Genomic DNA, 10,573 nt, shown 5'->3' on the forward strand with positions numbered 1-10,573 from the left:
GGCCAAGGATCACATTACAGAATACAAAAAGCAATTTAAAGTAAAAAGAAATCTTGCTATTGTACAGGCTGGGATCAGAGCTTGGAGCTCAGAAGTCAGACATTGGGAGGGATGAAAGCTGTAGGTGAAAACCCTGCTGCAGGAGGAGATCGCCTTGTGTTTTATTGGGTTTTTTTCCTGGGTACCTTGAACAGCAGGAATCCCGCCATGTTAATCCCATTCCGCTCAAATAACATGCAGGCACAGACTCTTGGACAAAACACCCACAAAGCAGCAGCAGCTGTTACTTCCAAGCTGGTAAAGTCTAAATCATCCTGACTTCCACTTCCAGATCAGCTTTAACATATATTAAAAAGAAACACCTGAGGGTGGGGTGAGGCACAGGGGAGCGTGTGTAAAACCTTTGAAATGGAAGAGGACACAATAAAACCCCCTTCCTGTCTGAACACAGCAAAAGGAGGAGAAACGGGACAGGTAACTTATTGTTGGCAAACTCTGAAAACTCCCCCGTGGGCTCTTTACTCTCTTCTCCTCTCTCCATAGGAGGCTCCCATTCATCACAATGGCTGGAATTACTCTCTGTACATTGGCTGCCAATGCCTAGTGACCCTTATAGGCCATGCATTTTCACCACTCTGCTCTCCCAGCTGCACAAAGGCTGGAGCCATTGCCTTCCCCCGACCCTCTCTCCCCAATTTCTCCATCTCTCTGCCGGGGAAGGGAAGAGAACTCAGTTCTGAGGGGACAACCAGCTGGCTTGAAATCCCTGGGACAGATTTCAGAAGTGGACTTTGAAAAACAGCAGAGCTGCATTCACAGCTCTCCAGCTGGGACACGGAAGCTGTTCGGGCACAACTGGCAGCATTGTTTTGTGCAAGGAAAGGATGCCTCCTTCGAGGAGAGACAGTGCAGTTGGGTCTGTCGTGGCTTACGAAGTCCATGCCAACTTGTCTGAAAACCAAAATCTTCCAATGCTTAAATATCTGCCAGCACTAAACTTCTATGCTTAAAAAAATATATATCCCATTTGTGGATTTCACTAGTGAAATGCATCACACAGCCTACCCGCCTTGCCGTTCTCTCTCTCTCTCTCACACACACAGACATAGACACAAAGCAGCTCTAATGAAATACTGGTTTGATACTTAGGATGTTTTCTCCAATACTGAGAGGGAAAATACATAAGCACAATCAACCCCAGCTAGGTAGCTCAGCAACACTTCCCAAAAGCGAAGGTTCTCTGAGCTGGAAGACCAGGTGGATAAAAGTTACCCACCAAAAAAAATTTAAAATAAAATAAAATAAAAATTATATAATATATATTTATATATCTTAACAGGCTGCTTAGAACATGGTCATGTTCACCACAAACCACACACATTGCCTCTGCCTTCTCCCCTCAGATTGTGAAGCCAATAATAAAATGGTCAAATGTCCCCTCTCCCCATTGCAAACTGCATGCTGCATGGTGCCTTTCAGAACAGGAACAGGGCTGTGGGTGAGCGAGTGTCTTCCTCAATAAGAACCAAGATGTATTTTTATTTACAAAAGAAAGGAGAGAAAAGTTTCCACACAAAAGCACTACAACGATAACTCCCTTTGGTAAAAAGTGTAATAAATGTCTCCATAGGTCTGTTTGTTGGTACTAACTCTCAAGCCACCTGGTACTATGGTACACAAGAAGCTGGTACAGTTATGCTAGCACATCAAGCATATTTCCTTTAATAAAAAAAGGAAAAAAAATGGACAATATGTACATTTATTTACAAAAAAGGAAGGGGAACATGTTAAAATTGTGTTGTTTCTGCTGTGTGTGCGTATGTGTGTGAAAAGCTGGTGCATGGCCCTAGGAGAGACTAGTAAAGAAGCAGGTACAAAACAATCCCGCTGGCACTAGAAAGGACAGACCAATCTGAGCTGGTTGAATCAGGAGTCCAGCAGGGTGAAGGAGGGAGGAGTCGAGGGTCAGATCCAGGAGACGCTGTTCTCGACAGCCGGACTGCAGAGCTGGGTGACCCCGGGTGAGATCCTGGCAAACCTGCAGCAGCCTAACAGAGGAGAATCCAGTTGTGATAGGCACCTCTGGGTTTCACGACATAGCTGAGCATGTAACTTTAAATGCACCACTCCGGTCAGGATGTATGCAACATCCAGTTCTCTTCCCTTGAAGTTCAGGCCATTGAGGAGTTAGTCTCAGAAGTGCTGGTGCATATGAGCTAGCTGCATTTCTCTAGGATCACTCAGTTCTGAAAAGGATCCTTCCCTCCACAGTGCACGCTGAAGTCAGAGGCCTGTTGGCAACAGTTCCAGCTTAGGGTTGTAGAGATCCGTTTTCCTAAACCGAATCCCGCTGGTGACAGGCTGTACCAGCTTCGCACTAGTCAACTGGCCATGTTACGGAGATACACAGTGAGGGGAGAAAGGCATCTTCCTCGTTTCCTTGATACGCACACACATACACACACCACGTGATCTTCCCTCACTCAGGGACTTTATGGTGTCTTGAATATTGTGCCGTATTTGACACGGTACTTGTTAATGCTCACAAAGTGCAGGGTCTCTGTATCACAGGTAGTGGTACAGGGCACCAAACCCTCCAACCCTTCTCCCATTAGCCACTTGTTTGTCTCAGCTGCCATTTCACGGGTCACATGCTCCCTGGTCCATTTGTCCACCCAGGCTTGGAACCGCTGGTGCAGCCGCTTGCTCACTCTTTCATGGGACTACTGAAACGGGAGAGACAAAAGATCATGAAACACTTAAAAAGCGAAAACAAATCCACTTCCCTAGGCCAACAGATTTGGGATGTTTAGCTCTGCTGGGGAACTGGCAATACAAACACTGACCCTTGCCGACTGATCAAGGGAAAGCGTCAGTAAATTGGAGGCAGTGTATGAACAAGCAGGCACAGCCATCCTTATTCCCAAATGGAAATCCCCAAAAGCCTCGTGTTAATGAAAATTAAGTCCGTGAAATCAAGTGCTCAGAAGTCATCAACAAACATTTGATGATTTTTGAATTTGAACTCTGAACTAGAATGTTAACTCTGCCACAGTGTATATCCTGTATATTTTATGAAATGGATTCAACACTCTGCTAATGATCAAAACAGGGACACACAAAAAATACATGTGCACCACAGCAGAATTAAACACGCAATAGAAGTAACTTCCAGAAGTTCCTGACTTGACTGCTTGATTAGAACCCTAACGCTGCAATAATGCTAAGCTTCTCATATCTTTTCCCTGATTAATGGCAGTGTCAGGTGATGCAAGACTGTGTTCAGCCTTCAATGCAGGGGTTTATAAAAAACAATACAGAAACAGTCTCACGTGCGTGCAAGAATTCCAGCTGGAATAGAAGAGGGGAGTGCTGAGAGGGATATATTTGTTCCCAACCTCTCACAGCACATACGCGCATGCACACGGCACCCCCACTAAAATAATGTTATTTTTGGACGGAAACAGAGCCTAAGAAATTTCAAACCAAAAAGGAATCTGAGTAAAGTTATGAGTAATTTATAAAGGGTTAGTTAAGTTTAACACTGACTTAATTACAGTAGTCAGTCCCAGTAACTACTACACATATTCCCATAGCTGTGCTATTCTGTTAGAACCTGAACTTCTGAGTCCTGGGAAAATATGCATTGTGGCATTTCCAGGGTGGACTGATTTAAATCAGCATTTGTATTTCAGCTATTTTCTAAAGAAAGATGCACTCATTAGTTGATATACCCATTAAAACACCTTGACTTACAACTAAATAGACACTTTACAGTAGATTTGGTACATCTGTTTGCTACCTAGAAGTATCAGAGGGGTAGCCGTGTTAGTCTGAATCTGTAAAAAGCAACAGGGGGTCCTGTGGCACCTTTGAGACTAACAGAAGTATTGGGAGCATAAGCTTTCGTGGGTAAGAACCTCACTTCTTCAGATGCAAGTAATGGAAATCTCCAGAGGCAGGTATAAATCAGTGTGGAGATAACGAGGTTAGTTCAATCAGGGAGGGTGAGCCATCTTACAGCAAAAAAACTTCAGGACCAGACTCCAAAGAGAAACTGCTGAGCTCCAGTTCATTTGCAAATTTGACACCATCAGACCAGGATTAAACAAAGACTGTGAATGGCTATCCAACTACAGAAGCAGTTTCTCCTCCCTTGGTGTTCACACCTCAACTACTAGCAGAGCACCTCACCCTCCTTGTTACCTCCTTACAGCCAAATGGAGTCTGGAGTCACATGGGCCAGTTCTTGCATACTTCGCTGAGTCACAAGGCGTATCTGCCTTCTCTCAATGGATCCATTGTACAGCTGATGGTCCTTAATGGGCCATCAAGCAGGCTAGGCAGAGCTAATCTCAGCTTGTCTGGGATGTCACCCAGAAGCATAGCATAAGTTTGCCATACAGACAGTATAGAGCCAATATTCATAACTTTAACTACAAAACTGATACACACATATAGACAGCATAATCATAACCAGTAAACCATAACCTTGTCCTAGACACCCCATTTGACCCCCTTTATACAAGATTTGGGTGCCACTACAGGACCTTGGTTGCAACAATGATCTAGACGATCCTAGTTTATGTCAATAACGTCACACCCTATTCCCTCCCAAGATCACTCTGGAAAGGGACCTTATACACAGCTGTCCCTCTTCCCCAAATTCCTGGCTAGCCCTGGTAGTTCGTTTGGACTACGTATCCCAGAATCCCATTGCTCTAAACTGAAATCAGCCTCAGATTATGGCCTTGTCTATACTGAAAAATTAGATCAAGCTAGCTACATCTCTACCCCGATATAACGCTGTCCTCGGGAGCCAAAAAATCTTACCGCGTTATAGATAAAATCGCGTTATATCGAACTTCCTTTGATCCGCCAGAGTGCACAGCCCCCCCGGAGCACTGCTTTACTGCGTGATATCCGAATTTGTGTTATATCGGGTCGTGTTATATCGGGGTAGAGGTGTACTTCGCTCAGGGGTTGAAGCATTTACACTTGTGAGCAGGGTCATCCCTAGCCATTTTGGTGCCCTACACAGCCCCCCTGTTGGGGGGCTGTGTGGGGCCCCAGGCCTCCGCGGGCGGAGGGGGCTGGTCCTGGCTTTGCTCCCCTGGCTCCCAGCCTTGGGCCTGGGGGGGGGGCAAGGGGAAACCGCCCCCCAGCAGTCACCGGTGCCGGTGGCGCAGCTGGGAGCCAGCGGCGCGGAGCAGGCTGGGGCCAGGTCACTGCACTTACTTGCCGCTGCACCAGTGAGTGCAGGCCCGACCCCTGTTGCAGTCCTCAGGGAAGTGGGGGCGGGGCTGGGGCAGAGGTGGGGCTGGGGCAAAACAGGGGCAGGGGCTTTGGGGAAATGATGGAGTGGGGGCGGGGCTGGGACGGAGCAGGGGTGGGAAGAGGCGGGGCTGGAGCAGGGGCAGGGGCCAAGGGGAAGAGGTGGTGCAGAGGCTGTAGCAGTACGCAGCTGCATATGGTGCCCCAAATTTCCTGGTGCCCTACGCAGCTGCATACTTTGAGTATGGGTAGAGACGGCCCTGCTTGAGAGTGCTGAAGTTCGGTTGACCTAACCCCCAGCATAGACACAGTCAGGTCAATGGAAGAATTCTTCCATTGGTAGGCGATGTTGTTGGAAGTGTAATTTCCTCCTTTTTAATCAGCTGTGTTTTATGGGGTTTTGTTTTAGCACCTTGAAAATACGCTTCGGTTCTGTGCTGTCACTGCCCACTTAGTAAGAACAGCATGGGACTGCAAAATTAAACACACACACACAAAATACTCTGGCAAACTAAAGCATTGATTTGGCTTCTTGGTCTTGTAATGTCACTGCATTCCTTGTAGAGGGGTGTAGGACGGGGCAGCAAGAACGAAGGGACCAGCATGTGCATGATCTGTTGATTACACTCAAAGGTGGATTAGGGGTTTGTGGGGCCCTGGGCCAGAGCAAGTGGGGGCCCCACCCCACCACTTCTGCCTGCAGTCCCCCCCGCCTCCCTCGGCGCTCCTGCTGGGAGCGGGGTCGGGGCGTGGGAGCTTGCCAAAGAGTGCAATCGGCGCACGGAGGCTTCCCCAGCTCCCCAGCAGGCGACCTGGCGGGTGGGGGAAGCCCCCGCGCCCTGACCTTACTCCCTGGTAGGAGCAGCAGGAGGGTGGGGGGAGTGGGGTAAGCCCCCGCGCCCCAACCCACTCTCTGGCAGGCAGAGTGGGTTGGGATACAGGGGTGCCCATTTTTTCGGGGGCCCCCAATTGGCCAGGGCCCCTGAGTACGGGTCCCATTGGCCCAGTGGCTTATCCGCCACTGATTACACTGGAAAACAATTGCTTTTATGTTTTGCACATGCAGTCTTGGTTTCTCTCTCACCCAGAGACTCTGACAAGGAAATGCCTGCAAATGAGATGGCAGCTGAAGGCCCTTTGATCCCCCAGGCATGATGGGACTGGGATCAGAGGCTGCAAAGGGGCAGGCCAAGGATCACCGGCTCTATGATGTCTGGCTTTGAGAAAAGAACCCTTGGAACTTGTGTAATGGGGTGGGGCGGGGCGGGGGGGGGGGGGGAGACAAGCCAATCAGACGGCTCTGGGAGTCAGCCGCAAAGGCGAGGCAGCTGGCTGGACCTATTCCAGGTCTCCCTAAGGAGAAGGGAACAGAAGTCCTCCTGCACAGCAAAACAGACAGACATACTTTGTAGGTATGTCTATGCTGCAAACAGGTATGACTGCAGCCTGGGTAAACATGCCGGTGCTAGCATGGCTAAAAACAGCCATGTAGATACAATAACTCCTCGCTTAACATTATAGTTATGTTCCTGAAAAATGCTACTTTAAGCGAAATGATGTTAAGCGAATCCAATTTCCCCATAAGAATTAATGTAAATATGGCGGGTTAGGTTCCAGGGACATTTTTTTTCACCAAACAAAAGACTATGTACACACATATACACAGTATAAGTTTTAAATAAACAATTTAATACTGTACACAGCAATGATGATTGTGAAGCTTGGTTGAGGTGGTGGAGTCAGAGGGTGGAAGAGGGTGGGCTATTTCCCAGGGAATGCCTTGCTGCTAAATGATGAACTAGCACTCGGCTGAGCCCTCAAGGGTTAACACATTGTTGTTAATATAGCCTCACACTCTACAAGACAGCACAAATGGAGGGAGGGGAGACAGCATGGCAGCAGGGCTGGCGCTTCCACTAGGCAACCCTAGGCAGTTGCCTACAGCGGCAGGATTTGGGGGCGGCATTTTGCCGACCTCGGCGGGAATTCAGCGGCAGGAGTCCTTCTGCTCCGCGTCTTCGGGGCGCTTCAGGGGCGGGTCCTTCACACTCTCTGGGACCCGCCGCCGAAGCGCCCCGAAGACACGGAGCGAAAGGACCCCCGCCGCCGAATGCTCTGAGGAGGAGTGCTGCTGCCTAGGGCGGCAAAAACCCTGGCACCGCTCCTGCATGGCAGTGGCTGCAAATATTGGAAACTGAAAGGGGTGATGAACCCACACTATCCCTCTGGAGCGCACCACTCCCTCCACTTTCCAAAGTGCAGGGGACGGGGGGTGCATGTGTGTGTGTGAGAGTGAGACAGAGAGACACACGCGTGTGTGTGTGTGAGAGAGAGAGAGAAAGAGGGAGAGACACACACCATGTGTGTGTGATTGAGAGAGACACGCATTGCCCCTTTAAGTACACTGACCGCACTTTAAGTACACTGCCTTTTTAAGTAGATCAGCAAGTTGAGACAGCAGCTGCTGCCAGCAAGCTCCCTCTGTCCTGAGCCCTGTCATCCACCTCCCCCCCCCCGCTCTGTAGAGATGAGGTACGGGAGCGGGGGGAGGGGGACACCCTGATATTAGCATTCCTCTTCCCCTCTGCACAGCAAGCAGGATGCTCCCAGGAGCAGCTCCAAGGCAGAGGGCTGGAGCAGCACATGGCAGTGGGGAGAGGGACACCTGAACTGCCGGCAATTGATAGCCTGCTGGGCGGCTGCCACACAGGGAACTTAGGGGAGCTGATAGGGAGGCTGCTGGCCCACCCTGGTGCCAAGCCCCACCAGCTAGCTCCAATGGGCTGCTCTTTCTGCAAGCAGTGAACAAAGCAGGCAGCTGCCAAACAACGTTATAAGGGAGCATTGCACAACTTTAAACGAGCATGTTCTCTAATTGATCAGCAACGAAACAACGTTAACTGGGACGACATTAAGTGAGGAGTTACTGTACAGGGGCCCGGGCTTCAGTGTGTGCTGTGTAAGCACACTGGGGAGGGGACCCTGGGTACGTACTCACAACACTTGCTGGTTTTAGCTACGCTAAGGTGGGAGAAGTTGGCATGGGTGTGTCTACCCAAGCTGCAGGCTGAGGAGCGATTGCAGTGTCATCGTGCCCTGTAAGAGACGGCTGCGGGACGAGTGGGCAAAGCAGAGCCAGGAGGGCCTCACCCGGACACACTGAATTCCCCTTCCCATGAAGAGGAGTCTCTGCTTGCTGAACCATGTCCCGGCCAGGGAAGAGAGAAGTCACAACCTGCCACAGGAGAGACCTTCCACCCATCCCCAGCTACCAAAAGCCAGCTGATGCCCCAGGGGACAGAGAGGGACTGGCAGCTGGGACCATCAGGTGCCTTGGCGGTCAGTTGGCAGTTTGCCTGCCCATGGACTCCAGAATTAAGGCCACTAAAATACCCGACCCCTGAGAGAGTCCCAGTGAAACGCCGCTTGACAACCTCAGCTGAGAAAGGTCACAGGCCAAGTCCTGCAGTGGGGCTGATGTGCTCCAGGCTGCAGGACCACCTGCTGCCAAAAGGAGGCTGCTGGTGGGATGGAGGTGCTCCGTGCCCTCTCCCCGACCCCCCCCCCCCCCCCAAGTTGCAGAACCCTTGGCTCTCACTGGTGAGTTCTGGCCTCAGAGCACAGAGATAGGAGGAGGCAAGGAATACAGGTTTCTATGGTGCCGGCCCCACACAGAGTATAGTTAGGGTTACCATACGTCCGGATTTTCCCGGACATGTCCGGCTTTTGGGGGCTCAAATCCCCGTCCGGGGGGAAATCCCCAAAAGCCGGGCATGTCCGGGAAAATCGGGAGGCTCGGCTGGGGCCTCTTTGTCCGGGGCCGGGGGCATGGTGCAGGGGGCCGGGCTGGGCGCGGGGCCGGGAGCCGGGGGGCGTGGTGCCGGTCCGGGCCCGCGGAGCCGGGTCGGGGAGCCGGGCCGGGCCCGCGGAGCCGGGAGCCGGGCCGGGGTCGGGGTGTGCGCCGGGCCCGCGGGGCTGGGAGCCGGGGGGTGCGCCGGGCCGGGAGCCCGGGTCGGGGAGCCGGGGGGTGCGCCGGGGTCGGGGAGCCGGGGAGTGCGCCGGGGAGTGCGCCGGGGTCGGGGAGCCGGGGCCGGGGAGCCGGGGCGTGCGCCGGGGCCGGGGAGCCGGGGTCGGGGAGCCAGGGTCGGGGAGCCGGGGAGTGCGCCGGGGTCGGGGAGCTGGGGAGTGCGCCGGGGTCGGGGAGCCGGGCTGGGAGCCGGGGTCGGGGAGCCGGGGCGTGCGCCGGGGTCGGGGAGCCGGGGCGTGCGCCGGGGTCGGGGAGCCGGGGGGTGCGCCGGGGTCGGGTAGCCGGGCTGGGAGCCGGGGTCGGGGAGCCGGGGCCGGGGAGCCGGGGCGTGCGCCGGGGTCGGGGAGCCGGGGTCGGGGAGCCGGGGAGGGGGCCGGGGTCGGGGAGCCGGGGCCGGGAGCCGGGGAGTGCGCCGGGGTCGGGGAGCCGGGGGGTGCGCCGGGGTCGGGGAGCCGGGCTGGGAGCCGGGGTCGGGGAGCCGGGGTCGGGGAGCCGGGCTGGGAGCTGGGGTCGGGGAGCCGGGGAGTGCGCCGGGGTCGGGGAGCCGGGGGGTGCGCCGGGGTCGGGGAGCCGGGCTGGGAGCCGGGGTCGGGGAGCCGGGGAGTGCGCCGGGGTCGGGGAACCGGGGGGTGCGCCGGGGTCGGGGAGCCGGGGGGTGCGCCGGGGTCGGGGAGCCGGGCTGGGAGCCGGGGTCGGGGAGCCGGGGTGTGCGCCGGGGTCGGGGAGCCGGGGCGTGCGCCGGGGTCGGGGAGCCGGGGTCGGGGAGCCGGGGAGTGCGCCGGGGTCGGGGAGCCGGGGCGTGCGCCGGGGTCGGGGAGCCGGGGTCGGGGAGCCGGGCTGGGAGCCGGGGTCGGGGAGCCGGGGGGTGCGCCGGGGTCGGGGAGCCGGGGGGTGCGCCGGGGTCGGGGAGCCGGGCTGGGAGCCGGGGTCGGGGAGCCGGGGCGTGCGCCGGGGTCGGGGAGCCGGGGCCGGGAGCCGGGGAGTGCGCCGGGGTCGGGGAGCCGGGCTGGGAGCCGGGGTCGGGGAGCCGGGGAGTGCGCCGGGGTCCGGAAGCCGGGGAGTGCGCCGGGGTCCGGGAGCCGGGGGGTGCGCCGGGCCGGGAGCCGGGGTCGGGGAGCCGGGGGGTGCGCCGGGCCCGCGGGGCTGGGAGCCGGGGGGTGGTCGGTCGGGGCCGGCACCCCAGGGCCCGAGCCGACCCAGGCTGGAGCCGTGGGGGGACCAGCCTGGGCCGCGCCTCCTCCCCCTCCCCCCCCCCCTTACCTGCTTCAGGCT

This window comes from Chrysemys picta, chromosome 10 (genome assembly GCF_011386835.1).
Source record: "Chrysemys picta bellii isolate R12L10 chromosome 10, ASM1138683v2, whole genome shotgun sequence".
NCBI lineage: Eukaryota > Metazoa > Chordata > Testudines > Emydidae > Chrysemys > Chrysemys picta.